General features: G+C 44.9%; 1 long non-coding RNA gene across 1 annotated transcript; it reads right to left on the bottom strand.

Moving 5' to 3' along the window:
* Positions 1–4,992: 4,992 nt before the first annotated feature.
* Positions 4,993–7,456, bottom strand: LOC311328664. Its single transcript, XR_014631227.1, has 3 exons — positions 7,374–7,456; positions 5,234–5,426; positions 4,993–5,110 (listed from the first exon to the last, which is right to left on the bottom strand). It is a non-coding gene; the product is annotated as an uncharacterized lncRNA (long non-coding RNA).
* Between the last annotated feature and the right edge of the window lie 6,538 nt (positions 7,457–13,994).

The raw sequence follows: 13,994 nt of genomic DNA, 5'->3' as shown, positions 1-13,994 counted from the left end.
AGGACGGACGGACAGTAATCTGCACAGCGCACTGGATTCAACCATAATAATGGACCCTTCCCTGGCATTAAACTGCACTGCAAGGTTTCTGGAGTGAGAGCCTAAGCTACCAGAAGTGTTGTGAGTGCTGCTGTGTTGTATTTAAGCAGCGTTACGTTGGTTAGAAGTCATAGGGTTTCTCCTGCTTATTCTCTCTCACTCAAACTACATTCAATATGCTGTAGGTCTAACGCTAATGATGTCATTGGTGCCGTTTTATTCTTACTAATCACTTTCATAATTTCCCTCTTTGTCTTGTAGCTCGATCACTACATTTCCAGTACTGGGAGGGGTCGGACACAATCTTTCTTGCCCGCGCTTCAGGACTCTGGAGGTGTGTAGGTCCAGGTTGCAGACAATGTCTCCTAATGATATTATTAATACTTGAGAACCTCCCCGTTTTATAAGTATGTCTTCATTTTATGTCATGTTGTATCTGGGTCAATACAGATGTAAACCTACAGTACCAATACAGTTTCATGTCATGAATGTATTCTAGAAAACACAGCCTACTTCTCACAATGACCTCATCTTGGTTTGATCAAACACACCTGTGTACTGAATCACGTGTTCAGAGGCCTTGTATTGTAGCATTGTGCATATAGGGGCTATTGTGTTATTATACGACTTGATGTTTGTGATGTTTGTATGACTTGTGATTGAAGTCAATTACATTTCACTGGTGGGTTAAGATATTAAGTCAGTCAAGTTTCTATCTTCCTTTTATAATTCACAACACCAAATAATTATAATGTCTGCAAAGCACTGTCATGGGAAAGTTGTGTAGGCCTAATCTTCACTGCAGTGGTCTTCTGCTCCATTCCTACAATATCACCAGACAGAATGTTGCTCCTCCCAGAACCAGCACCTCCATCCAACCCAACTGCAGGAAGCATTGCGCCTTTTTGGATTAAACAGCTCCAGTAGTGATATTCTATTATAACCAGAAGGCATTACAATATCACTCAAAACGACATGTTGTCACGCCCCCGCCTCGCCAGCCCCGCCTTCGTCCCGCTACCACGCCCTCTGACCCTGACTCAGATTCTCCTGGTACGTCCCAGAGGGCGCAGCGGGAACTGCACTCTCACCAGTCTCAGCCACGAGCCGGGCGTGGTCCCACTCCACACCTGCCTGACATCACCAATCAGCCTCAGCCACGAGCCGGGCGTGGTCCCACTCCACACCTGCCTGACGTCACCAATCAACCCATCTCAGCCATGACCCGGGCGTGGTCCCACTCCACACCTGCCTGACGTCACCAATCAACCCATCTCAGCCAGGTTAAGAAGCCGGGCTACTCAGCAGTCGGTGCCAGATCGCTGACCAACCTAGTGGGTATCACGTCTCTAGCTTTAACCTAACCTGCATTCATCCAAACCCTACCTCACCCTTTTTGTTTTCCTTTGTCCTAGTCTGACCTCCCTGCTACTGCCTGAACCTTCCCTGGAGAACCACGTTCCTGCCTGAACCTTCCCTGGAGAACCACGTTCCTGCCTGAACCTTGCCTGGAGAACCACGTTCCTGCCTGAACCCCACGCCTGTCTGACTACCACGTTCCTGCCTGAACCCCACGCCTGTCTGACTGCCACGTTCCTGCCTGAACCCCACGCCTGTCTGACTACCACGTTCCTGCCTGAACCCCACGCCTGTCTGACTGCCACGTTCCTGCCTGAACCCCACGCCTGTCTGACTGCCACGTTCCTCCCTGAACCCCACGCCTGTCTGACTACCACGTTCCTGCCTGACCAATAAACGTGCCCCAACGTGGGCTTGTCCCCCTACGCCTATCATGTCTGCTCTTGGGTCCTCCTCCACCAGCCCAACACCTGTTATGACTCCAGCCTCTCCACCTCCACCTCCCCAGAGTCCCCCTGTTCACCGTGCGCTCAGCTCCCTCTCCTGCAGACGGACCCTGACGGCCCAGCCAGCACAGTCTCTCTGCACACTCATATTACAGGACCAGCACTATATTATACATCCTCTATCCCTTTAGGACTCATATTACAGGACCAGCACTATATTATACATCCTCTATCCCTTTAGGACTCATGTTACAGGACCAGCACTATATTATACATCCTCTATCCCTTTAGGACTCATACTACAGGACCAGCACTATATTATACATCCTCTATCCCTTTAGGACTCATATTACAGGACCAGCACTATATTATACATCCTCTATCCCTTTAGGACTCATATTACAGGACCATCACTATATTATACATCATCTATCCCTTTAGGACTCATATTACAGGACCAGCACTATATTATACATCCTCTATCCCTTTAGGACTCATATTACAGGACCAGCACTATATTATACATCCTCTATCCCTTTAGGACTCATATTACAGGATCAGTAGAATATTGTGTACATGGTAAATGGTAAATGGACTGCACTTATATAACGCTTTTATCCAAAGTGTTATACAATGGCCTCTCATTCACACACCAATGGTGGTATCTGCCATGCAAGGCGCTAGCCTGCTCACTGGGAGCAGTTTGGGGTTCAGTGGTAAGTAGTAACGTATGGCCAGCCGGTCATTATGTTAAAACAAGAGCCCTTCAGTGTGTTAGAAAACCCCTCAGCTTCACCTGGGGATTCTGAACACACTGTCAGACTCTTCTTTTCCAGACGTCATCTCTTACTTATTTGATAAACTCCTTCTCTGAAAAGGATGGCTCCACAGATCTGTCATACTTGATTTTCATGATAAACATGATATGATGCAAATCTTAATGTTTGAATCCTTTTATAGAATAACATGTCACCTTTGTTAAATAACATCAGTGGTTCATATTCACCTTTTCTCATCGAGGGTCTTTCCATCACTGAAGTTGAGAGGTAGACCCATAGACCAGTCACTCTTCATGGACACACAGCTGGGTCCAGGTGAGGCTGGTCTCTGCTGTTTGATCCTGTCAAAGACACAGAGACATCACCAGAGTATTATCAGCTGGAACTGCTGTGTTTGTTGGAGTGGAAATGTAAATCAATATGAACCATGAAAAAGACGCCCGTATGAAAGTAACTTCACCCCATACAATCCTACACATGATGACATCAGCCCACACATGATTAATGAATAAAACGGTCACTTGTGATCTACAAAGTTGCAGGAGGCAAAAGCTGCTCATCTGGACAAGGACACATGCAACAACAACGCAGGTCATCACCGCTCAGGACAAGGGGTGTAAATCAGCGTGTCTACCCGGGGTTGGTGTTTACATCACTGCTGATCAGAGCTGGAGCTGAGAAATACCCGTGTCTACTGCAGAGTCAGCAGACATGAGACTGAATGATGAGTGTTCCCTTCACCACTGAAGACTGAACACACGTTAGTGGGTGTTGGTGGGGTTTTGGACTCATGTAAAAAGGATTTATGAATATCTCTATCTAGGGCCATCTAGTGGTGTGTGTGTGTGTGTGTGTGTGTGTGTGTGTGTGTGTGTGTGTGTGTGTGTGTGTGTGTGTGTGTGTGTGTGTGTGTGTGTGTGTGTGTGTGTGTGTGTGTGTGTTCTGCTAGAGATGGGGCTAGGATTCAGAAGTCAGGTTTGGTCTATAGTCAGCTGAACAGCTCTGAGAGACAGAGACACAAGGAGTCACACAGAGACAGAGATTTAGAGACATACAGAGAGAGAGATTGAGAGAGAGAAAGAGAGAGAGAGAGAGAGAGAGAGAGAGAGGGGTAGATAGAGACAGATAGATAGATAGATAGATAGATAGATAGATAGATAGATAGATAGATAGATAGATAGATAGATAGATAGATAGATAGATAGATAGATAGATAGATAGATAGATAGATAGATAGATAGATAGATAGATAGATAGATAGATGTCACCTTTATTAAATAACATCAGTGGTTCAATATGAACCATGAAAAAGATTGGAGGAATGTCTGAGTGGGAAAGGATGGCTATCAAGGTGGGTGTCGGTAAGAACACACAGGAGATGCTGGATAACCTTTGACCTCTTTACAGGTGAAGCTCCGCCCTCTACACCTGGGTGGGTGGGACAGTGGCTGGGCAGCCAGGAGGGACAGAGAGTTGGTCGGCTCTTTTGGGATTTTTAACACCCCCCTGTCTCAGAAGCACATTTCCCCTCCTGGTAGGGTGGGTTTGATCCTGCTACAGCCTTCTCCCCTGTGTCTCCCCTTCTCCTCACCCCTCTCACCCCTACTGTCTCAATAAAGAGGAAACTAGCATCTCTCCTTCATTACAGGATATGAAATAACAGCACTGGTCATTATTACATACCTTTTACCATCAATGAAAAGAATAGTACATCATTTAATGGACAATTAAGTAGCATTTGCATTAATCAGTTGGTGAGAACTATATCTATTAATAATTAGCTCTGCAGGATCTGGGTTGAGATCTACATTATGCAGATGCCACTGGTATTGTCCTACGGTTGTCAAAGCTAACTAACAAGTTTGTGTGAATGTCATCCACAGTACTCCACCCTGGTGGCAGTTGGTGCTTTTAAATTCATACCCGTTTTCTAACTTGTCACTACAGTTTCTCCTACGGTTCCCAGGATTCCTACAGTGTAAATATCTCAGCTGTGACATTTATTCTTCTTGAGATAGAGCTGTCTGAAGCAGGACATGTTTTCCTCATGCCTGCCCTCTAGTGCTGGTGTGCAACGGTATTGCTTTTAATAAGTTCGAGTGGTGAGCAAGTCATGAGATTAGACACCAAACCCCACATACCAACATCTCGCTCACTGATGTAATTTGAGAGGGTGAATATTAATTGATGACTACTTTGACAAGGTTGATAAGAATCTGGTCAATATGAGCCAGGAAACGCACAGTAGGGTCTATAAGTAGAGCTGAAGGTAGAGGTTAATAATGACTGACTATAGAGGTAATCATACATGTTGGTGCAGTTTATGTTTTAGTATAAAACAGTTTAATAACAACAATCTGAAGATCCTACCGTGACTCAGTGGTAAGATCTCCTTCTCTGAAGCTGATTGGTTGATCCATAGACCTGTCACTCTTCATGGACATACAGCTGGGTACAGGTGAGGGTGGTCTCTCCTGCTGGATTGAGCTTCAACACAACAGAGAGAGACCTTCAGTCTCTCATGTATTCTGACTAAAGATGATGTCATCATATCACTGCTGAGCTCTGAGATGGAGACCAGTCATGAGCAGTTCTGGATTCTCATCTTACCTCTTAGCTTTGGTGTCCGTGTGATGTTCCCCAGAGAGACTCATTTTAGAGGCAGTGTTCTCCTCCTCTCTCTCTCCAGAGAGACTCATTTCAGAGGCAGTGTTCTCCTCCTCTCTCTCTCCAGAGAGACTCATTTTAGAGGCAGTGTTCTCCTCCTCTCTCCACAGAGAGACTCATTTTAGAGGCGGTGCCCCTGAAAAGCAGTCAAATTATTAATAGATCCATTGGTAGGTTGATGGTTTATAAAGCAGAGATGAATGTGCATCTTTTTCACATACAGCATGACGCTCTTATGGCACAACAGTCCCAGAACAGATCAGTGACAACATGATGTCAACAACAAAAAACAAACATCTTTATTTGTCATGCGGTGAGACACACGCACATCACACGATGTAGGTGGCGAAACACACAACACACACACACACACACACACACACAATGGCTGGAGCATCTCCACTGTCATGAGAGAAGCTGCCTCCCTCAGAAACCTGTCCAGCTCCTCCCAGAGAGACTGGGCAGCTCAGTGAGTAGAAGGAGCAGGAACGTGGTCCTGGTTGTCAGAGAGACTGGGCAGCTCAGTGAGTAGAAGGAGCAGGAACGTGGTCCTGGTTGTCAGAGAGACTGGGCAGCTCAGTGAGTAGAAGGAGCAGGAACGTGGTCCTGGTTGTCAGAGAGACTGGGCAGCTCAGTGAGTAGAAGGAGCAGGAACGTGGTCCTGGTTGTCAGAGTGCACCAGAGCTCACTGGGAACAACACTATATTCCACTACTATGCATATTCTGGATCTGCATTTACAACGTTGCTCTAATATTTTTCCACTGCTGAATCACCAAATTTCCCCCTAGAGGGATAATTAAAGTCATCCATCCATCCACCTCTAATATGTCCTCAGTGTTTAGTGCGGGCTACTGGCTGGCTATTCCTTTGCTCAATTATAGCCACTGACCCAGCAATAGAAGAGTTGTTTTAACACATCTTCGTCGTGGGTCCAGGCAGATGAAGATGAGTCAGTTTGTTCAACTATCCTACAGCTAGGACTCTATTGCTCCTCAGTTCAACTCAACTGTATGGCAGAGTCAGGGTGATAAATCAAGACACATCAGACAATACCTTCTTCACTTCCCTTGGTTTACATGCAGCACAGATCAATTACTACAGGTGTGGCCAGATTGACAATCAGTGGTCAAGTTGTCAACCAAATCAGTTCAATCATTAATGTTACAGGGCTCCGTTTCCATGTAATCCATAATGGCTGCTCTAAATTATCTTCGCCAGCAGGTGTCAGTAGTGTATAAAGCATTTATGGGGCCTGAATAGACCTAATGAATATATTATGCAATGTGCCTCGAAGCCTCGGTGTTTCAGAAAGCCTCATTTCTCCAGTCGCCATCACTACCTACTTCCTCGCAAATCCGCCTTTTAGTGCTGCTGGTGACCTCAACGCCAGAAAGAGATTAGCCTACACTCAGGACATTTATGATTTTACAAGTGTCTGTTCTGCTTAAATTTGAACGGCTTTTGAAGAACATTTAAAATTGTTTGCATTAAACATAAACAGACATGATGACAACGAGCGTTTCTAACTTGCAGCCGCATCTGTGAAGTTTAAAATAGTTTGCAAACATTCGCGTAGGAAGACGAAAGTGAGACTGAGAGCCAAAGGCAAAAGCACTTGGCAATATTTCAGATGTAAACCCAAAGCTAATAGGGAGCTTGATAACAGGACATGTGTAAACTCTTCCAGCCTGGTTCTCTGCCTGCACACGGAGGGGTCGGTCTACTGATCAACTCTCCTCCCTACTTTTATTACAACTCCCCGGACACGATTCACATGAACGACCTGGTTCACACTCAAATCGGTGATTGAGGCCGAAAGGCGACGAGTTTGCAGGTTTGATTCTCGTCTCCACGTTGAGAAGTTAATATTCTCTGTTGTCTCAAAGTGGAGGCTGTGTGGAAACGTTTGGTTTATTTCCAGCTGCGTCACCCCTCTCCGCCCTAAGAACACAATGCTGATTCTCTCCCTCTTTGAAAACTCTGGTTAAACGGAACTGGATTAAACAGCAACTCACCTCTCTCACTGTTAAATCGACCGTGATATTTTGAAAGGTTATTCTGAATTATAGTAGCCTACTTACTCTGTAATCTCCTCTCCAATTTGAGATTGTATTATTTTCTGTCGAAGCGAAATGGATTCTTCTTCAGAAACCTTTTACTTTCGTTTTCATCTGTAGCAGTTGCTGTGTGAAAGTTCACTCCCCGCAGAATCCCTCCCCTTCGCGTGAACGCGCGCTCGCTTGTTCTTTAGTTGTCAGTGCAGCTCAGGCACGCGCACAGATAGACAGGAGGTGGTGCTAGAGCAGCTGCCCTTTGCCCTCTGGACAAGGCAAGTGCCCTTTTGAAAGTTTTTTTTTTTACAGTGTAGGCCTACTGTATGTGGCCCATAGTGACATCGATCAATTCTCGATTAAAAGCGTGTAATAATAAAGCCCCAAATACGTTGTAATTTCCCCCCCCGCACACACCGTGCCCCTCCCCTCCCTCTCTTCCTTTGTCAACGGTAAACGTGAAAAGCGGCACAAACGGAGGCGCGCTACTCCTCCACTGCCCTTTCCCCATCCAGAGTGCCCGAGTGATGGCAGCTAACCAGCCAGGTAACACATAAACCAAACGAGTGTGTTTGCCCCCTAAGCCTCAGTTGCCAAACTATAAGTTGAATTTATTTGTCTCTGTTCTGAAGTAAGTCTCATACATCTCATTAGTTTGATCTGCGCTCTTCTTCCAACAGGACAAGTGTTTCTACCACTCAAAGACCAGAACATCACAAGAGGTGCAATTATCACAAAAAGCGATCGTAGCCTATATTTTAGGTTTGAAGAGGGCAATGCGAAGCTCACCAGGCGACCCGTAGCCTACGCTGTAACATTCACGCCATAATAATAGTTTTAACGAGGCAGATCAGTTGAGGTAGGCTAGACTGGTTTGGCCAGTGAAAAAGTACAACACCCAACGACAGGATATGTCTGTGTTCTAGATGTCGAAAATCAGTCTCACTTCATGTTGTAGCCTATAAGCCATGTTTGGTTACTTGACGATTTGAGCATTCCGTTGTTTGATGACTTGCAAAACAATAGAATAACCAAGCTATTATGGGCAGATATAACATTGCCTGAGCGTTCCTGTGTGTTGGGAGGGGTGTGTGTGTGTGAGCGTGTGTGAGTAGCCTACTATTTTAAGATGTATGTTTATTTGTGTATTTTTGTATCATGTTTCTTACGATTTAATTCTATTGCATGTTTATTGTAACTGTTGCCAAAATCGGAGTGCCCCTGTCAAAATGCTCCCCGTTCAAACTAAGCTTGTGCTTTCTAGGGTAGCATCCAGGCACCTGCTGGACATGTAAAGATGTCCCCACAACACGTGCGAAGTATGTCGGGCTTTGCAAACAATAAAAAGGGAGTGGTCAGATTTTCAATTTAATTCAAACCTTTATTATTAACCCTATAGAGTAATAAGGTATTTCAGTAGGCCTATGTTATTTTATTGCAAGGCGGGTGCTATAACAATTCACCTTAATGTAGGCTAGGCTACTTTGTTCCTATAGGAACGGGATACTCAAATAAATGAACAATACTTGAAAATTGAATAAGATGTACTTGTTTAAATTCATTCCAATACACCTGAGTTCATGGTTTACAACCACTCATCTACAACATACCTAAATAAATACATACCGGTACATAATAAGGTGAACAGTAGCCTAGCTCTAAAAATAGCTCTAAAATGGAACATGACATGACATGTAGGTTTACAACCCTGAGAAATAAAGTAATCAAATGCCTAAGACAGGCTAAGGCATCTCTTTTTATTAACATTATTAATGAGGCAAATGGTAACTAAGTTGATCTGGGATAATCTGAAGAAACTGACAGGAAAAGATCATGGAAACTCAAGGAAAAAACGAACTAAATGTAAATGGCTGCCTAACTCAAGATGCAATACAAGTCGCAACAGCTTTCAACACCTACTTTGTGGATTCTGTTAAGGCTCTAACATACTGTACAGCCTGCCTACCAATGCTCACATGCAGTGAGATGAAACACATCCTGTCTTCTACCCATGCTCACATGCAGTGAGATGAAACACATCCTGTCTTCTACCAATGCTCACATGCAGTGAGATGAAACACATCCTGTCTTCTACCAATGCTCACATGCAGTGAGATGAAACACATCCTGTCTTCTACCAATGCTCACATGCAGTGAGATGAAACATCCTGTCTTCTACCAATGCTCACATGCAGTGAGATGAAACACATCCTGTCTTCTACCAATGCTCACATGCAGTGAGATGAAACACATCCTGTCTTCTACCAATGCTCACATGCAGTGAGATGAAACACATCCTGTCTTCTACCAATGCTTACATGCAGTGACAGTAGATGAAACACATCCTGTCTTCTACCAATGCTTACATGCAGTGCCAGTAGATGAAACACATCCTGTCTTCGCCATAAATGAAGTATCGGAATCTCAAGTGGCAAAAATATTAAGATCAAGAACTAAATATTAAGATCAAGAACAAAAGCTCTAAAGCTAAGGATGTGTTTGGGCTGGACTCCTCTTTCCTGAAGAAGCATAGGGAGTCACTCTCAGAGCCCATTACCAAAGTGGTTAATGCCTCTGTTAGAAAGGCTGTGTATCCACAGGTCTGGAAGTCAGCTATCATCACACCATTTTTTAAGTCAGGGAATATAAATGAGGTTAGCAACTACAGACTCATTAGCATTCTCCCTATAGTCTCAAAGATAGCTGAGAAGAGTATAGCTGAGCAACTAATCACCCATCTCAACAATAGTCCCTATCCACTTCACCCTATGCAGTTTGGGTTCAAAACCAACCATTCCACTGAAACCAGAAACTGCTTCTTTTTAGAGACTGTAAAAGTGAAAATGGACAAGGGGGGCGTGATTGAAGCCGTGTTTTTAGACCTGAAAAAGGCTGTTGATACCACCAGTCACAATGTGCTCATCACTAAGCTGTCCATGTTTAATTTTTCACCTCATGCCTTGAATTGGATGAGATCATATCTTGAGGGTAGAACACAATGTGTCAGAATAAATGGTGATCTATCACCCCCCTGGAACATGATGTGGGTGTGCCACAGGGATGGATCCTGGGCCCTCTCCTGTTCAGTCTGTACTGTACATAAATGACCTGCCCTCTGTCTGCTCTGGTTCTCTAGTCCACATGTATGCGGATGACACAGTCATCTATGTGCATGCTAAAAACAAAGCAGAGGCAGCAAGCAAACTCAATGCAACCATGATACAGGTAGTTCAATGGCTCACTGACTGCTGCCTCCACCTGAATGCAAAGAAAACCATCTGTATGTTCTTTGAAACCAGGCCAGATCAAGCCTGGCTTGTTTTTGTTCAGGACTGGCCGAACGGAAGCTAGTCCAGCACTGAACTAGCTGTGAATTGAAATTACAGGAAATAATGTCTGATAAATTAAGGTCTGCCGGGGCCTTGAACCCCCCCGTCTCCCAGGTGGGAGTCCTGTGCTCTCACCACTACTCTACTTGTGCAGCGGAGATCGGCGGGTTGGTTTTGGTGTCCTTTATTTTGGTGTGCTGGGACTACTGCCTCTTGTGGTGCCAACAGAGAAATGCAGGTCAACATTGACCGGAGGGAGGGAGGGAGGGAGTGATAACCGGACAAACACTATTCTAGGTGCGCTGGCTTATAGCCATGCACAAAAAAACACTGCCTCTTGTGGTAGCAACATAGAACTGCGGGTCAACAACCCGACGGAGGAAGGGAGAGAGGGAGGGAAGGAGGGAGGGAGTGACAACCAGACATTTGCTATCTTTGGTGCGCTGGCCTACAGCCACGCACAAAAAGAGCATCCAAAACACCTGATCCAGATGTCTTCGCTGCTGGTGAGAGGCTCCAAGTGGTGACAGAATGCAAATATGATTATGCAAGGGTCACATCATTTTAGAAAGAGCGCATTTTCACCGCGATAATCACTGAACTCAACGCAAAAAACTTGGAATATGCGGGGCTCGCTTGATTTCATACTTTCCGCATTTTTCTGCTTCAGGTTTGAATGTTTTTCACCTCGTTTGTAGGGTTGCCACCTTCAATGGGGAAAGATAAGGGACACCTTGCCAGCAGTCCCATGCTCACGGAAAACAAATCAAGCAGGGGTCTGGGGGTCCTCCCCCATGAGATTATGAGTGTCAGACATCTCATTTCCTGCATTCTAGTGAATTGCACCAATTTCTGTTTAATATATCAAGTTCAAAGTCCTCTGCTATTCTCATCATGAATGAAGGAAATAAATAGCCAATAAGAGTAGGCTAAAGCACAGCTGCATCGATTATATTAAGATCAAATCAATAAACATCAGATCATAGACATGGGAAAAATGTTTGGTCTGATAAACTTGGAAATAGCAAATGACCTGGACGACCACAGAGACCAGACATCGGGGTTGTTTATAAGTTCCAATGCTGCCTTTTAAAGGGCAATGCTCGTTTTTGACAACCTGGACCTTATTTACGACATATTATAAGAAGTTTGACTCACCGAGATCACTTTGGTGTAGTTCGGAGGCCTGTAGAAGAAATTTAAAATCCAGCGCGAGCCAGTATATCCATGTAATGGCGGTGATCGGGGCAACCAGAATGCAGTTTCTCAAAATCTATTTTCGGCCGCTAAACGGTTAAACGGTTATTCTCTGCGCTACGATCGGATTGTTGCTGAAGAATGACGACGACAATATTCTCGGCACCAACAACGATCGTAGCGCAGAGAATGTGAGCCGGAGAATAGCCAGTCTGCGCGCTGGCCTGTGCGCATGCGTGCTGGAGCAAGTGGGGAAAGGCGTGTAAAGATCATATTACAGAGGCTAAAGACCCCGTATTTGAAAACCACAACAATGGCTCGCTTTGAGGAATCTCAACTGTCGATTCATCCAATCTGATTGATGAAAACAACCGTTTAGCGGCCGAAAATAGATTTTGAGAAACTGCATTCTCGGTGCCCCGATCACCGTCATTACATGGATATACTGGCTCGCGCTGGATTTTAAATTTCTTCTACAGGCCTCCGAACTACACCAAAGTGATCTTGGTGAGTCAAACTTCTTATAATATGTCGTAAATAAGGTCCAGGTTGTCAAAAACGAGCATTGCCCTTTAAGGCTGCCTTCAATCATGACGCCGGTCTATAACCGTACCTGGTCTAGGCGCTCTCGCATCGGCTATGGTTTTGTTATTTCTCATATCATTCCAAGCATGTGAAGACGTAGTGTAGGCTATATGCATTAGAGTGGGGTGTGCACGAAAATACAGGACAGGTTATTGCATTTTTTGCATATTCTTGCAATATTCGCAATTTCCCGCAACTTCAGAAAATCCCCGCATTTTCAATGCATAAAATCACATAAAAACCCTGCATATTCCATTGTATAATCAAGGATTTTTGCCTGTATAATCAAGGATTTTTGCCTGCATAATCAAGGATTTTTGCCCGCGTTTTTCTGGAGGGACTGCCTAGTGTGGGTTGGGGTTAGAATAAGAGTTGGGGTTAGAATAAGGGTTGGGGTTGGGACAGGACCTATAAGGCAAGGGGTAAAGGTTGGAGTGAAAGGATGAACATGTGGAAGTTTGGGGTATAGTCCCATAAAGTCATCCCCACTGGGGCCTTGAAACCCCGTCTCCCGAATGGGAGTCCTATGCTTTCACCACTACTCTACTTGTGCAGTAGAGATCGGCAGGTTGATTTTGTTGTCCTTTATTTTGGTGTGCTGGGACTACTGCCTCTTGTGGTGCAACAGAGAAATGCAGGTCAACATTGACCGGAGGGAGGGAGGGAGGGAGTGATAACCGGACAAACACTATTCTAGGTGCGCTGGCTTATAGCCATGCACAAAAAAACACTGCCTCTTGTGGTAGCAACATAGAATTGCGGGTCAACAACCCGACGGAGGAAGGGAGAGAGGGAGGGAAGGAGGGAGGGAGTGACAACCAGACATTTGCTATCTTTGGTGCGCTGGCCTACAGCCACGCACAAAAAGAGCATCCAAAACACCTGATCCAGATGTCTTCGCTGCTGGTGAGAGGCTCCAAGTGGTGACAGAATGCAAATACCTTGGAATCACCCTAGATTGCAACCTTACATTTACAAAACAGGTTAAAAAGGTCACACAAACAGTCAAATTCAATCTATCGAATTTAAGGTACATTAGAAACTGTCTGAACATTGAAGCTGCAAAATTGTACTTCCATGCAATCATGTCCCATCTCACTTACTTTCTCTCCAGCTGGACCCAGGCCTGCAAAACAACTCTAGCACCCATACAATCAGTTTACAAACAGGCTCTGAAGGTTCTGGACAAAAAACCTATCTGTCACCACCACTGCAATATCCTAGCATGCACTTTTAAGCTGGGACAACATCATAAAGCTAACGGATGCCAGTCTGGTTTTTAAAATCCTCTGTGGTCTGGCCCCACCACCACTCAGATGTTTTCACTGAGCAGCAGATACACCAGATCTGTGGTAGCGGGTGATTTTATAGTCCCACTGAGGAACAGCTCATTCAGCCAGTCAGCCTTCTCAGTGAGAGCTGCTGAGACCTGGAACTCCATACCAATTCACATCCGCAATACTGAAACACACAGATCATTCAAGCACACTCTCAAAACATGGCTAAGAAATAATCAGGCAAGTGACCATAACAGCCCTGG

Source organism: Borostomias antarcticus, assembly GCF_949987555.1.
Source record: "Borostomias antarcticus genome assembly, contig: scaffold_172, whole genome shotgun sequence".
Lineage (NCBI taxonomy): Eukaryota > Metazoa > Chordata > Actinopteri > Stomiiformes > Stomiidae > Borostomias > Borostomias antarcticus.
Note: the sequence above shows the minus strand (reverse complement) of the source record. Positions and strands in the feature narration are given on the sequence as shown.